At 43.0% G+C, this 16,823-nt stretch overlaps 1 protein-coding gene across 1 annotated transcript in view; it reads left to right on the forward strand.

Annotated features, from left to right (window-relative positions):
- Positions 1 to 16,823, forward strand: part of Mvb12b (multivesicular body subunit 12B) — a 149,057-nt gene that overhangs the window by 13,503 nt on the left and 118,731 nt on the right. The gene's annotated exons all lie outside the window — the stretch shown is intronic.

A 16,823-nucleotide genomic window follows, 5' to 3' on the forward strand; every position in this document is an offset into this window, starting at 1 on the left:
GGCCGGCCTCAGTCTTCAAAGCCCAGGAGGAATGTCTAACTTCCCATAAAATGGAATCGTTAGGTATGGCTTTGTGCCATAAAACTCTCGGGGAAGCTGATAAAAATGCTCCTGATTTGAGAAGCTGAGGTGTGTTTTGATGAATTGGGTCTGGGGTGGCACATAGTGCATCAGGCCTGCCTGGAAACTGCCGGGGACCATCTAGGGCCCCTGGAGGCTCAAGCCCCGGGCTTGGGTCTCACAGCTTCCTGCTGTTCTCTGTCTGTCAGTATCTGTAGCGTTCTGGCTGCACCTCTGGGGTCATGCGGACTGCTTGGCCAGTGGGCGGCAGATGGCCTTTGATAGCTTGGTCCTCTGAAAGTCTCTGGAAGCCTGACAGGGGCACAATCTATCCCTATCATTTTCTTCTAACATCTAGCTCAGGGCAGGAGAGCGTGGTGTCAAATGAGTGAAATTAATAAGCACATTTCACCACCATGCTGCACTGTGCATTTTAGTGGAAGGTGAGCAGGGCAAGAGGCTCACGCTAGTTCGCCTGTAATTACTCAGTCTGCACATGGTCCTAGGCTCCTCTAAGAGCTCTTCCTGGCTGAGGGCGGGCAGTCCTCTCTTCGTCTGACCTCTAGCCTCTTCTCAGATAAACATCTCATTCCCAAGAGCTCTGGCCCTAGTTCAAGGGGAAGGGTGGGGATGGCAGGGTGAAAAGCGGCAATTCCCTTCTCAGCTGGAGCTCCGAGTGAAGGGAACACAGGAACCAAGGGCAGGAATATTTTGGGAAGGCTCCAAAGATTGTCCAGAGGACAAGCAGGTCTGTGAGCCGGAGGCTAGACTACCCTCAGTGTACAGTCTGCCTAGGATTAACCCCATCCTCTCACACAGTGAGGCACTCCTACCGTTAGCCACCAGATGTGCTGCTGGCCCTCAGCTGCCTTAGAGAGGCTTTCTAGGTACTGCTGTTCCTTGAAGTTAAAAATGCCAAAGGTGCATTGGATTGGGGAAGCATCTTGGACCAGGACACTGGAAATCATTTGCTGTCTCAATTCATTGTCTCCGTTCCTGCAACTGCTGAGAACAGCCTCCCGTGTGTGTCTTTCAGCCTCAGGCCCAGGGCTTGGAGTGACAGGCTGATATACCCACTCTTAGAGATTGAGGTGGGGCTCAGAAGCAAGACTACTGGTCTGGAAGTGGAGTGAGAATTTTGGTTTCTTTTAAAAAAACGCAGAAATAGGAATATATTTTCCTTTTAATCCCAGGCGTGGGATGTGGGGCTGCTTCAGACTGTCCACAGCAGCTGACTACGAGTTGCCTCGTGCTCTAGCAGAGGTGTGATTTTGCCAGCTGCAGATAGTTTCTGATATTGTGTGACATTTGGAATTCTGGGGACTTTTCAGAGGGTATATAAATGCTAGGGCCACAAGAGGTGGGTTTGGGTTGTTGGTTGGTTGTTGGTCGTGGTTTGTTACATAGCCATGCGTAAAGAAGAAACAAGAAGTAGTTAGATATCCTGATGGCAAAGATCAAATTTGCCCCAAGGAACTCAGCACCCCTAATCGGCAGAAAGTAGTCTAACGATAAAGTCGCCCCCTTTCCCTTCTATCCGTTTTTTTCTCCTAATGAGCAGGGGTTGAGAGAGTGGGAAAGAGGTAAAAGAAGGAAGGACCCACAAAGTAGCAAACACCAGCTCTGTTGTGGAAGTGTGAGGGCTGAGTTTGGACACGGGTGGTGTGGGGAGTAGCAATTCCCTGACCTAAAGATGGGCAAGTGGCAGGCTAGCCTAGGTGTAAATGGAAGGTACAAGTGGGCCGGGCCTGTGTGGTGAAGTCAGGCTGGGAGGGCAGAGGAGGCATTGTCCAACAGCGGTCAGAACGAATTGGCGATTTCCATTGTTTGGCTCTGCTCCTTCCCTCTGCTGTGTGCTGGGGAGCTGGCCTTGGTGGTGGCCTCTGACTTCCACATGGGCGCTGTGGGCAGCCTGTGAGCTACCCACCCTCCCTCCTTCCTTTCTCCCCTCTTTTTATCTCCCATTCTTTCAAGAGTGTTGAAACTAATTAGGCAACAAAACATTTCTTCAAAATTGCTGGGCCTGCATAATTTATAGATACTCAAAGTATCCCAGGTGTCTCCATAATCGGTAGAGCTGCCAATATTTGAAGCATCTGATGTAGGATGCTGTGGCGCTGAGACAAATCAGCTCTTCTCTGGGCAGTGGGTTGGGTTTAGGGATCAAAAGGCTACACAGGTCTAAAACTGGAGCCAGCTGTCATATACCAAAGCAGGAGAAATTAAAATAAACAAACAAAAAACCCACCCTCACAAAACCACCTGCTCAGTGCTGAAGCAGGGTCAAGAAATTCCCATCATGTTCAGGGAATTAAAACCCTTGGGAAGAAGGTAGCGAGCTCCTGCCCAAAGCCTGTGGTAGGTATCAACTGGAGCACGTGAGCCATAGTCATCATTCCAGCGTGAAGGAGCTGTTAGGTCTCTAGAAAGGCCGCGCTGTGATATTAGGCCCTTGTCCCTCATAGCCAGAGGGCAGAGACCTCAGATGGACATGAGGTGCTATCCTCTGGTGTCCCACCCTGCAGCAGGTGAAAGATAAGGAGTAGCTTGTCCCTGGCGGCCCCTGTGGGCCCCTGGCCCCCTCAGAGTTGCTCTGCCAGCAAGGGACTGCTTCTGAGGTTTCTATACCCCACAACCCCTCCTCACAGGCTCTTTTCTTTTCAGAGCTGAGCTTGTTTTGATAAAGGTGCCAGGTGTTGCTCTTTTTTGTTTTGATAGAAAATACATTAAACCAAGATTACTGAAAGCACGGAAAGTAGTTTTACAACCAGCCTTGGGCCCTGGCTTCCTGTGGCTTGAATCTGGAAAGTTCTGTGAACTGTCCGGAGACAGACCTGCCTTAAGAGGAGGACACTCGGTGCTTGCTGTAGTGAGTGCAGTGAGGCCAGCAGCCCAACTTCAGGAAGTTCTGTCAGAAACCATGGCTTCCTGTGCCTGCTGGGAGGAACGGTCTTCTCCTTGGCCTCCTGCCCCCAGCTGTGCAGCCAGAGACCAAAGCTCAGTTAGACAATGACAGCATCTTGATACTTCCTTCTGCTCACAGAGGTGGCTGGCTCACTCTTGCAGACTTGTGAAAGATAAAGCCTCAGTTATTTGGATTGGCAAAGAAGTTAATTGTTCTTTTTTTAAATGTAGAATCTGTTTTAAGTGATTGTGGATTTATGTGTACTTTAAGGAGTGATGCAAGCATGCTCGCTCCTCATCTAAGATCAAGTGACAAGGTGACAAAGGTGCAGTGGGCATTTTTGACCCCTGTGGTAGTGTCTGAAAACATCAGCATGAACCAGGACTCTGAGTTTAACCAAATGATTTCTGGCCAGTGGATCAGTGGATCATGAGGAAATTGCTGTTGAAAAGATGGTTTTCAGCTCCTGGTCCCCAAGAGAAACAGTACGTCCTGCTGCTGGGCAGGGCCAGATGGGGAAGTGTCAGGGCCGACAGGAGCCTGTAGAGCAGAGGCAGTGTGGGCATGAGCTGTCCATGCAGCTTCTGTGTGTAGGGTAAGCAGATTTCAGCCATCTAGTGGAAATGGCTGTCTCTGTGCCACAGGTGTAGTGTCTGCTTGTCAGGCGTCTGGTGTCTTGGATGGCAGAAGCCTGATGCCCGAGAATGTGCTGGTTTGTTTTTGTCACCTTGGCATATGCCAGAGTCACCTAGGAACCTTGGTTGAAGAGATTAGCTTGTGGGCATGTCTGTAGGACATTTCCTTTTTCTTTAGGATTGATTTATTGTTTTTATTTATATGTATATGGATGTGACTGAAGGAATTTACATGTACCACATGAGCTCAGGGGTCAGTTGAGGCCAGAGGGCATCCTGAGTTACAGGTGGCTAGGAGCAAGCTGTGTGGGCGCTGGGAAGTGAACCGGGTTCTTTGTAAGATCAGTAAGTGCTCTTAACCACTGAGCATTTTCTCCAGCCTTTGGGGCATATTCTCCCCCCCCCATGTTTGTTTACTATATGCGTATGGGTATTTTGCCTGCAATGGCAGTCTGTACACTAGAAAGCCAGAAAGTGGTGTCAGATCCCCTGGAACTGGAGATACAAATGATTATGACCCATGATGTGGGTGCTGGGAATTGAATCTGGAGTCCTGTAGAAGAGCAGTCCCCAGTGCCCTTAACTGCTACATCTATCAGCTACATCTGTCGAGCCCCCCCGTGGGACATTTTCTTGATTAATAGTTGATGTAGGTGGGCCCAGCCCACTGTGGGAGATGCCACCTTTGGGCAGGCGGACTTGAGTTGTATTAGAAACTCTGAGCAAGCTGTGGAGAGCAAGCCATGAAGCTGCAGTCTTCCTTGGTCTTTGCTTCAAATTCTGCCTCCAGATTCCTTTCCGGCCCCTGCCGTGGCTCTCCTGGAAGACTGACTACTCCTAGAAGGGTAAGCCGGGGAAACTCTTCCTCCCTGTGTTGCCTTTGGTTGTGTTTTATTGCAGCAACAGAAAACTTACAGGGGCAAGGTAGATGGGAATGTGGAATAGTGTTTGTTGGTTTGTCAGAAGTATGGGGGAAGTCACTTCCTGTCTCTAAGATTAGCTGATCTGGGGGAGGAGGCAGCTTGTCTTTGGGTTGCTTGTCGAAGCCTCAAGATACCTAAGTATCATAAGCTATGCTGTTCTTACTGCTGGCCCCTTATGGCTACGCTCATCCCCACTGCCTGCTCCAGAGCCCCAGGATCCATTTCTCTTGTCTCCCCACTATAATTTTGTCATTTCTAAAGTGTGCTCATTGGTTTTGTCAACTTGACACGAGCTCCTGTAGTCTGGGGAGAGGGAACCTCAACTGAGGAACTGCCTTCGTCAGATTGGCCTGTGGGAAAGTCTGTGGTGGCATTTTCTTGATTGATAATAATTGTCCTAGGAGGGCACAGCCCATTGTGGGCACTGCCATGCCCAGGCTTGTAGTACATGGTGTTATAAGAAAACAGACTGAGCCATGGGGAGTAAGCCTGTAAGCAGGGCAGTGAGGTTAGCAACCTCATTGAGCAGTTGATCACAGGGAAAATATTCTATCAAGTATTTGACTATGGATTCAGCTGTAGATGTCTGCACCAAGTTAGAGACGTTTCGGTTCACATTTTTCTGAGAATATCGTGACTAATGGGTGAGTTTTTAGATGTCCTTTCTGCATCAATTGATATGATCTTTTTTTTTTTTGTATCTAGTTAGCCTGGTAGATTACATTGACTATTGAACAACCTTGCATTCCCTAAAATAATCTCATTTGGTCATGATTTATACTCATTATTGGCAAATTCTCTTTGCTAATTCTGTTAATTTCTATGCTATGTTCATGAGGATTATAATTAGCTGATTTCTTGATTTTACACTATTTTTTTAATCTGATAATTTCCAATTCATGAAATGAATTGGGAGTAACCTCCCCCCCATACCAGTTCTACTTTCTAGAAAAGATTGTATAATTGGTGTTAATTATTCACTAAATATAAGATAAAGAACTTTAAGGAAGCCTCCTGAATCTGCAGATTTAACTTCTTTGAAAGTTTGAAAATTTCAAATTTAGTTTTCTTAATAATCAAAGGGCTGTTCACATGTTTTTAGTGAACTGTAGCAGCTGTGTTTTTAAGGAATTGCTTGGTTTCATCCAAGTTATCAAATGTGCATAGAATTATTTATAATAGTTCCTCATTCTTTTGATGTCTACAGAGGTTGTTTTGTATTGATAATTTATATCTTCTCTTTTCTTATTTTATTGATAATTTTCTCAAAAGCAACTGTTTCATTGATAGTTACATATTGGATTTTTTCTTTCAATTTCATTGATTTCTGTTATTGTCTTCTATTTGGTTAGGCTCTATTTTGCTAATTTTCTAGATCCTGAGATGGAAGATTAACAGACTGATTTGAGACTTTTTAAAAATTTATTGTATTTTATTAATTCTTTGAATATTTCATATTTTTTTAAAAATCCTATTCACTCCCTCCCCCAATTCCTTCAAGATTAACTCTTCCTATAGCTACATTGCTTTGGCTCCTGATGGGTCGAATGAAAGACACACACACACACACACACACACACCAGTTAATTTATGACATGATTCGATGACTAGCTCAAAGGCTGGGCGCTCCTAAACCTTCCCTGCTGCCCCAGGCCCACTCAGAGAAGTGACCACTGGCCACTGGACTCTCACATGGCTGATGCACTTTGCCTCTGCAGCTCTTACGTCTTATTCTTCTCCCCAAAGTCATAGTAATTCTCTGCCTCCTTCCTCTCCCCAGCGCCTAGCCTACACAAATCTCAAGGTCCCACCTCAGCCTACCTGCAGAGCCATTGGCCGTTGGCTCTTTATTAATCAATCAAAAACCAATTGGGGACAAGGACCTTCAGTGTTTGGACAAGCAGATTCCTGATTTTGGGGACTGGATTAATCAAGGAATTAGAACCAATCCTCAACACCTTCCTTTCCTACCCACCCAACTTTGAGTGTTTTTGTTGTTGTTGTTGTTGTTGTTTGCTTTTTTTTGAAAAATCTATCAGTCTGATTTGTGCTGCCCACAAGCTTGTAGATGTATGGCCTGTGGTCAGCTTCCCAGAGGCTACTGCTACACCAGTCTTAGAGAAAACAGAACTTTTCTCTCCCAGTAGCCATCAGTTGCAAGTAGCTCCTTAGGTAGAGGAAGAATGATATACCCACTTTTCTGCTCCATTCGTGGATTTGGGCTAGCTCAAGCTTACACAGGTCTTGCACATGTTATCACTACTGCTGTGAGTTCATATGTGTGGCTGCCCTGCTGTGCCCTTGTAGCCCTCCACCCCCGCTTCTGCAGTGATCTCTGAGCCTTGGGAGGATGGAGTGTGAGACACACATCCCACTTATGATGGAACATTTAAGTCTCTACTCTGTAGCTGGGCCAGTTGTGAATCTCTGTGTTAATTGTTATCCACTGCAAACAGAAATTTCTCTGATGGGGGCTGAGAGATTCATAATCTTCTGTCATATTTTTAAAAAGATTTATTTATGTATTTTATGTCTATGAGGGGTCCATCTGCATGAATGTCTACAGCCCAGATCCCATTATATGTGGCTTGTGAGACTCCATGTGGTTTCTGGGAATTGAACTCAGGACCACCAGAGGAGCAACCAGTGCTCTTAACCACTGAACCAGCTCTCCAGCCCCTTGTCATGTTTTTTTATTTATTAATTTTTTTAAAGACAGACTCTCACTCTGTAGCTCAGGCTTGTTTGGAACTTGCAGTGATCCTCCTGACTGGGCCCCCTAAATGGTAGAATTATGGACGTGAGCCTCCCTCTGTGTGTGACTTTTCCTCATTTCTAGGGTGTTTTGTGTCCAGATCTTCCTCTTGGCATTGGTCTCTTTGCTTCACAAATTTTCATGTTTTATTTACACTTTTCAGTACATTTAAAATTTTATTTAGATGATGTGTTTGATACATAAATTCTTACAATGTGGTTTCTAAATACGGAGAGGATTTAGTTACTGATTTCTAGTTTGATTCTGTCCTGTTTGAAGAGAGCACTGATTCCGTTCACTAAAGGATGTGTGTGGCCTGTGCCTCAGGGCACGCGGAGCCTTGCATGCTCTGCTGTTGATGGGGAGGTGCTCCATGAAGGTCAAGTAGACTCTCTGTGTAACAGTGTCCATGTCCTGTGTCCTTGTTCAGTTTTTATAGGGTCCAACTGTTTTGTCAGTTTTTGAGAGAGCTGTGTGGAAAGTTCTAATCGTAATTGTGAATTTATCTACTGGTTTCTTTTCAGCTCTGTCAGTTTTTGCTTCACCGATGTATTTTGCAGGACCATTGGATGTTGCTTAGGTTCACCATATCTTCTTAGTGGATTAACTGATGAGTGTGTCACTTTTGACTGGTAATTTTGTTGTTTTATGTGAGTATAGATACTCCTCTCAATGAAGTACTCTTTTTGCACACTTTTAAAGCCACCATGCCTACAGTCTTAGGGTTTCTATTACTGCAATAAAATATCATGATGCTAAGCAACTTGAGGAGGAAAGGATTTTTTTTTTTTTGCCTACATTTCCACATCACATTCATAATTAAAGGGAATCAGGGCAGGCACTGGAGCCAGGAACTATTGCAGAAGCCATGGAGGAATGCTGCTTACTAGCTTAATCCCTGTGGCTTACTTAGTCTGCTTTCTTATAGCACCCAGGACCCTCAGCTCTGGCACTGTACCCACTGAGGTGTGCCCTCCTGCATCAATCATCAATGTAAAAATTGAACACTGGCTTGCCCATAGGCCAGATTGGTGGAGGTATTTTCTCAGTTGAACTTCCTTCTTTCTAAATGGCTCTGGTGTTTGTCAGATTGACCTAAAACTAGGCAGCACACACATTGTATGTGTTGATCAGGCTGGCCTCACATCCTGCCTCTACCTTCTGAGTGCTGGAATTACAGACATGTGCCTTCATGACTGGCTTTGAGACACATTAAGGGAAGATAGGCTTATGTCACTTTTTGAAATGCACTCTGCCAATCTCTAGTCCTTTAAGGGATGTATTTAGGCCATTTATACTTGGTACACATTTTGATATCTCAGGGCTCAGCTAAACCATTTTATTTTGTTTGCTTTATTTTAGTTTTCATTTAGTCTCTGTTTTTGTTTCTGTTTTCTTTTGGATTAACTGAACATTTGTTAGGATCCTATTTTGGATTATTGAAGTGTTTTGAATGGTTGTTCTTTGTATTAGGCATTATGTAAGTCTACCAATATCATTTTACTGGTTTTGAGGTGAAATGCAGAGCATCCCTCTCCTTCACCAGCCTTCATTAATGACATAGAACATCTCAGAGTGTTTCCGGCACATGCATGTAATGCTACAAGGCAATCTGTCATCACCCCATCACATGTGACTGAGGAGATTCAGGAGGAGGAAATACATATTTACATGTTTTTATTAACCTTGTTTTCTTCTTTCTGAGCTTGCCTTGATTTTCTCTCCTTATCTAAAAGTATGATTCTGAGTTAAAAAATGATGGCCCCTTTTTACTGGGCACAGTGATTTCTAGTGAGAGGTAGCTGAAGACCTTCCAGTGTGGCTTTGGGATTCCCATGTACTTGGAAATAATCCTTTGCCCATGGTCTGTAAATAGACCCAATAAGCTCAGAAGCTCCTGAGTTTGTTTTATTTTATTTTGTTTTGTTTTATTTTATTTTATTACAAAACGGTGACCTTTGGTAGGATTGTACTTTGGTTTGTTGTGGGGCCTTACAAGGAGGAGTACATATTATTTACATCTCCCCAGGGAAGAAATTCTCACAACTGATATATCTAAAGTATACTATTTGATGAATCTGAGCACCAGCCTGTATGGCCATCATCATCTCCAAAGGCTTCCTCCCACCTCAGTTGTCTGTCTCTCTTGCCCATCTTCATTAGTAGGCAGGCACTGATCCACTTCAGCTCCCAGCTGCCTGCCTGCCTTCCTGCCCCCCTCTGCCTCCCCACTCACCCTCCCCCTGCCCCAAATCCCCTCTGCCAAGTATAGTGTAGTTAGTTGTTTGGTGATCCCCTCACACTCTGGATGATGTCGGTAGTTCTGGCCTGTCTAAGGAGCTGTCCTGCATTATTACATCTCAGCTGGTATGAGGTGGCATTTGTACTTTTTCCAGCTGGGGCTAATCAACAAAGCTGTGAACGTGCACACATACATGCATTCATCTCCTTTGTTAGTACCTAGCAGTGGAGTGGCTTTAGCATTTACAGTTAAGACAGTGACTTATTGGAGTTAATTTTTATGTATACCTTGATGTGTAGGTTAAAGGTTGCTTTTTATCCTATTGTTTATTGTGTTGTAATCTTTGAAGATTACCCTTTCTTCAGTGAATTAACACTACCCTATTGTCTAAATCAATTGCTTGGTAGACACCAATTGTACTGTTGCCTTTGGTGACCTTGGCTTTAAAGCCATTATTGAATGGGCTAGTTCTCATCTCTGTTCTCTTCAGTGTTTCACTGGTTGTCCTATGTTTTTTGAATTGTAATAGAAGTTTAAGAATCCTTACATCCGTGTCTAAAAATACTGTGCAGGGACTGTGTGTGTGGCTGTATTAAAATATGGGTCAGTTTGCAGATATTGGATATGTTAACAGTTCTGGGTCTTTATGTCTATGAATATGTGTTTAAATATTTTAAAATTTCAACCACTATTTCTTTTTCACTGTGTAATTTGTGCAGATATTTGTCAAAGTTATCCTTAGTTATCTCATATTTTTTATTCTCTTGTGAAGTGCTACTTATTTTATTCTCATTTATAAGAGTACAAGTGGCTGGGCAGTGGTGGCGCACACCTTTAATCCCAGCACTTGGGAGGCAGAGGCAGGCAGATTTCTGAGTTCGAGGCCAGCCTGGTCTACAGAATGAGTTCCAGGACAGCCAGGGCTACACAAAGAAATCCTGTCTCGGAAAAAAAAAAAAAAAAAAAAAAAGAGTACAGGTGGCTATTGTAGCTATTAAGTTAGTTCTTAAACCTTTTAAAACTATCTTTAAATATCTCTGTAGGTAGCAATGATGTCTATGAATACAAAGTTTTATTTCTTCCTTATCTCATATCCTTTACAATTTCTTTTTCCTGCCTTATTGCACTGGCTAGGTGCACTTTTTAGTAACAGTTATGAATTCAGATTCCCATGCCTTGTTTCCAACCTTAGGGGAAAAGCCTTCAGTGTTTGACCATTTAAATATGGCATTGGCTCTAGGCTTATCTGTAGATACTGGCGTACCCTTCCAGAAAGCTTTAGTTTTACATGGAGGTTTAATTTTGTCAAGTGCTTTATATGCCCATGCTGCTGCCATGTGCGGTGTTTTTTCTTTCATTCTTGGTGTAATGAAGCACACTGATGTTTGAATGTTAAACCAAATGTAAATTCCTGGGGTAAATTCCATGTGGACATAAAAGATTATTGCTTGATTTCCTTTGCTAGAATTGTGTTAAGAAATGTTATGTAGGGCTAGGGATGTAGTTGGTGATTGAGCACTTACATAGCATGCATGAGACTTTGGGAAAGAAAAAAGGAAAGGAAAACAGAAATGTTATGTACATGTTCATGAGAAGAACGGATTCCTGTGGCTCTCTGCTCTTGTAATCTCCTTGACTCTGGGATTGTTGAAGAGTGTCTTTTTCTGTTTTCTGAAATGTTTACTGTAAATTTGGTATTTTTTTTAAATGTTTGTAGAATTTACCCTTGAAAACTCTCTGGATCTGTATGCAGAAAAGTTTGTAATAGGCTAAGGATATAGCTAAGTGGTAGAACTCTTGTCTAGCATGTTCAAGGCCCTGGGTTCAATCCTAGTAGTCCAAAAATACATAGAAAGATAGACAGATGGATGGATGAATGGATGGACAGATAGATAGATTAAATAGTTTGTAATATTTGCTTTTTTAAAATAGAGGGATCTGAGTGTGTGTATGGGGGCCTGAATGTATATGTCCATGTGTACATACTGGTGGTGGCAGGATATTGTAATACCCACCACACACACACACACACACACACACACACACACACACACACACTCACACACACACACACGAACTGGAGTTACAGGTAATTGTGAGCCACCTGATGTGAGTTCTGGGAACCAAACCTGAGTAGAGTTCTCTGCAAGAGCAGCCAGTGCTGTTAATTGCTGAGCTGACTCCATGCCCATGTGTTAGATATTCTTGATGAGTATCAGTAATTTATGTCCAATAAGACATTTTCCAATCACTCAGGTTTTCTGGTGTCCAAGTGTAAAGTTCTTCATAATGTTCCTTATTTTGTTTGTAGTTTTATAAGATCTGTTGGTTACTTTTTCTTTAATTCTCGATAATAATAATTGATATTGTCTCTTTTTTCTCCTAAGACTATCTAGAGATTTTCCAATTTTATTTTCTCAAAGTTTTATTGGTTTTCTTTTCTCTCTTTTCTCTTTTATTGTTTTCTTCTTATCGTCTTTAGACTTAGTAGCCTTGTTTCTAAGGGGGAGCTCTGTCCACTGATTTGGCATCCTCCCCACACACATACACACAAGCATTAGTGCTAAGAATTTCCTTCTGACCTGAGCATTGGCTGCATCCCTCAAACATCATGTCATAGAGAATTTTAATTCGTTCACAAAATTGTCTAAAATCTTCTTTATTTGTCTCTTGATTAGTGTTTTATTTTAATGTATACTATTTTGCTTTCACACTTGGGGATTTTCTAGATGTGTACAATATTGACCACTTGTTTTTTTCCATGTGCCCAGAGAACATAGGAATAAGTATTGAAGCCTTTTCCTGTAGACCTGATAATATTTTTTAACATTTATGAGGTGTGTATGATCTCTGTGGCATATGGTTATGTTTTAAATCCTTAAGGAATATAAAAACCATCTGCAAATCATGGGTTGTACACAAGCTGCAAGCTGTGTTTGTCCTATCCTACAGGCTGTGTATGAAAACCCAGGCCTTTCAGGTAATCAAGACAGTCAGGCAGTTAGACTCAGGTAAGGAGCAGCAGGCTGGGGAAGACAGATGAACACTCTGCTGCCATCCAGGGCAGTTGTCTGTGGTCACCCATTACAAACACTCTCTGCTCCCCAGGCAGTGCTGCTGTAGCTCCTGTCATGAGACCTAAGTCACATGCCCCTTCATAGGGTGGTTTGAATCACATCACACTGTAGCACAGGTTACACAGTAACCAAATGGTCTAGTTACTTCTCTGTTGCTGTAATAAGCACTTTGACCAAAACCACGTGGAGAGGACTAGTAACAGTCCATCATCAGGGAGGCCAAGGTAAGGACTGAGGCAGGAGCTAATGCAGACACTGGGGGAATGCTACTCACTGACGTGCTTCCCCTGACTTGCTCAGCTAGCATTCTTACACGGCTCAGAACCACCTGCCCAGAGACACTGCCCATGGTTGAGCAGTAGGAAGGCTGGGACCTCCTGCATCAATGAACAATTAAGAAAACACACCACAGACATGCTTAGAGGCCAGTCTGATGGAGGCAGGTCTTCAGCTGAGGCTTTCTCTTCCTGGATGTGTCACACTGACCATTAATGCTAATTTCGACACCAAGCCTACTTCCTTGAGATGCAAGGACCAGTACCCTTCCTTGGGAACTTTTGGGAGTAGAGATGACATCTTAGCTTCCCACAGTGGCATTATAAAAGGCTTTTACTTGAAAGGGACTGATCTGTGTTCTCTTCTCCCTCCCTGTGAGGTTATTTCACAGCCTACCCTGTGGTTTGTCTTGGGAAACAACTCTGGTACATCTGAAAGCATATTGTGTTGTTATCACAGCTGAGGTTTCCACAGGTACCAGGAAGGCCTGGTCGGTTGACTATCATTCATGTGTTCTAGATACCAACTGGTTTTTATGTCTGCTTTTTTAGTTATCAAGAGACAGGTACTGGAATCTCTGACTATAATTATGGATTATTAGTTGCTTACTTTTTAGTTCTTGCTTTCTGCATTTTGTGGTTCTGTTGTTAAGTGCATAAATATTAGAATTGTATACCATTCTTCTTGGTTGACCTCCCTTATCATTTTAAGTGACTTTGCCAATATTTTTTGCTCTGAAGACACTTTGGTATATAATAGGATACAGCAGTAGCTTTTGTATTAGTGTTGGTGTGTAACATCCTTTTCCATGCTGTTCCTTTGAGCCCATCTGTGTCTTTATATTTAAACTGGGATAAATATAAATAGTCTATTAGCCAATCTGACTATTTCTTTAGATAACTTACCTTTAAAGCAGTTATTGATGTGTTTGGGTTTAACTCCACCTAGTTTGCTCTGTTATCTGTTGTTCCCCAACTCCCATCTGTTGCTGGTTTCTGTGCTGGTTTGAATGAGAAGTGCCTCTAGTAGGCTCAGACATTTGAACACTTGGGTGATATTTGGGGAGGTTTAGGGCACACAGCCTTCCTGGAGGAAGTGCATCACTGAGGCAGACCATAAGAATATATAGCCTCACTCAGTCATCAGTTCTGTGTCTCTGCCTTTGTGCATTTGTCTGAAGATGCGGGCTCTGTTGTCAAGCCTCCTGCCATGACACTTACCCTGCAACTGTAAAACCAAAATGAACCCATTCATAGCTCTCTATTGGTCATGGTGTTTTATCACAGTAACAGAGAAGAAACCAAGACAGCTTTCCTTTTCCTCCCTCTCTCCAGCGTCTTTCCTCTTCGCTTTTTTTTCTTTTAGCATGGGAATAAAGCCCAGAAGTTAGCTTGTTCCAGGCAAATTGTGCACTGCTGAGCTGTATCCCCAGCACTCCCTGAATCTTTTAAATTATTTTATCCTACTGAATTTTATTTGTTATCTTACTATATGGATTTTTAAAAAAAGATTTCTTTTTATTTTATATGTATGAATGCTTGCCTACATACATATATGTATGTCCCTGGTACCCATGGAGGCCAGGATTGGGTATCTGATCCCCATACACTGGAGTTAGAGATTGTGATTGTGAGCCACCGTGTGGGTACTGGAACTGAACCTGGTCCTGTAAGAGAACTTAACTGCTGAGCCATCTCTCCGCCTGGTCCAGGGCAGTTACTCTGGCTTCACCTCTTTAGCATGGCACATCTGCCCCCACAAGCAGCCAGTGCTTCCTTCCTCCTGGCTTTTGTGCTCTGATTGCTATACATTTTCCCTCTATGCATGCCATAAACCCCACAAAGCATGCTTATCAGCTTTTATGTAAATTTTTATTATCTTATAAAAAGACATAGGAAATAGTGAATTCCTTACAGCCATCCTTATATTGCCATGTCTTGTATTCATTGCTCTGTGTTCCCAGTTTTCATTTGATGTGGCTTCCCTTCAACCTGAAGAACATGCTGTGGAGAGGACTTCCTGTCATCATCATCTGCATGCCTGGATAATTCATTGTTTTCTCGCTACTATTATTTGTTCTGCTTTGGTATAGAATGCTTACTAGCACTTTCTTTCACTGTGTTGGAATGTGGCCCCATTATCTTTCAGCTTGCCTTGTTTCTTATGGAAGTCAGCTGTCACTCTTACATCAACTCCTCTGTCTTCTGAGGCTGCTTCTAAGGCTTGTTTGCTTTTTATTCCCACCCACCCCCAACACATTGGATATAAGCATTTTGATGAATTTCCTAACAGATATTCTGCCTGCCCATTATTTATCCGGAATCTGTGGGTTTATAGTCGTGGCTAAGTTTGTAATGTTTCTGACTGTTGTACATACACTTCTTTTCCAGTGCTCTCTTTTCCTAGGGGCTCTGGCAGCCTGTGTATCTGACCACTGCATATTGTCTCATGGCTTAAGTAGCTAGGAATAGAAAGATGAAAGGACAAAATAAGAATTTTAAAAGAGACTATTGTTAAGAAGCGAGTCTTTGTAAAAAGCACAGTAACCCAGAAAATCTGATAGTAAAAAGAACAATTTAGACCAAGAAGAGGAAAACTGGAAAAGCAGAAGATTTAAATGGTGTGAGAATGGTGTAGACAGTTTCCATGTGTGATAGTGTGCCAAGAATGGAAGACCTTAGTCTGTTGAGAATCTCTCCTGCTATGCTTATTGCTGGATTTTAAAAAAATGTGTTTAAATGCTTTTTCCACATATATAAATATGCACCACATACATGAAGTTTTTCCAGAGGTCAGAAGAGGGCACCAAAGCCCCTGGAACTGGAGTTACTATGGTTGTGAGTTGCTATGTAGGAGCTGGGAATTGAACTTAGGGCCTCTGCAAGAACAGCCAGTGCTCTTAACCACTGAGCCATCTCTTCTGACTCTTCCTGCCCCTTCCCTCTGTGTGTGTGTGTGTGTGTGTGTGTGTGTGTGTGTGTGTGTGTTTGTGACAAAGTCTCATGTAGCTGAAGTAGCCAAGGCTGGCCTTGAGCTTCTAGTTCTTCTGCTTCTCCATCTCAAGTGCAGGATTACAGACGTGCATCAGCACATCCAGCCTCTACTGCCATTTATGAAGAGCTCTGGTACTATCCCTGATTCCAAGGAAGAAACCAACAGCGCTCTTAGAGAGCTATTTCTGCAAAAGAACAAGTCCTAGTTGATTTTAGGTAACATCCGTGTGATGGCAATTCTTGCTTGTCAATTTAACTATGGGTAATACTCAAGCAGCTGGGTACACTTGTGAGAGACTTTTCCTGTAATTACATCATTTGAAGTAGGAAGCTCCACATTTAATCCGGATCTTTTGAGGTGGGAAGATTCACCTTTAATCAGAGCCACAACTTCTGCTTGAAGCCTACATCAAGGCCATGGAGGAAGGAAGCTTTTGTTCTTTGCCAGTTTACCCTCACTAGCAAGTCCGTTCCTTCACTGGCATTAGAGTCTACTTTTATGGAATTCTGGTGCATACTGAAAACCAGCTGAGACATCCAGCCTTGTGGACTGAACACTCCTGGATTCTTGGGCTTTCCATTGGTGGCCAGCCATTGTTGGACTAGCTGGTCCACAGACTGTAAGCCACTGTAATAAATCCCCACATATGTATTTTTCATATATATTTATACACACACATAAACATATATATATACTCATTCTATCAGTTTTGCTTTCAACAGACACACCTCCACCCCAACTAATACAATCTGCTTCACCTGCCTCTGCCTCCAAGTGCTGGGAATAAAGGTAAGGGCCACTACTGCCCCAGAGAGAAGGTTTGATGTTGGTAACTCCTGAATACCGGATTCCTGCTGTGTACTCACTTGATCATCAATTGGATATTTTGCTTAGGAGAAAACTGGGTGGTTTTTTGTTTTGTTTTTCAGTTGATGTTCTTGTATACCCATGATCTT

Source organism: Grammomys surdaster, unplaced genomic scaffold (assembly GCF_004785775.1).
Source record: "Grammomys surdaster isolate TR1022 unplaced genomic scaffold, NIH_TR_1.0 126133, whole genome shotgun sequence".
NCBI classification, from domain to species: Eukaryota; Metazoa; Chordata; class Mammalia; order Rodentia; family Muridae; genus Grammomys; species Grammomys surdaster.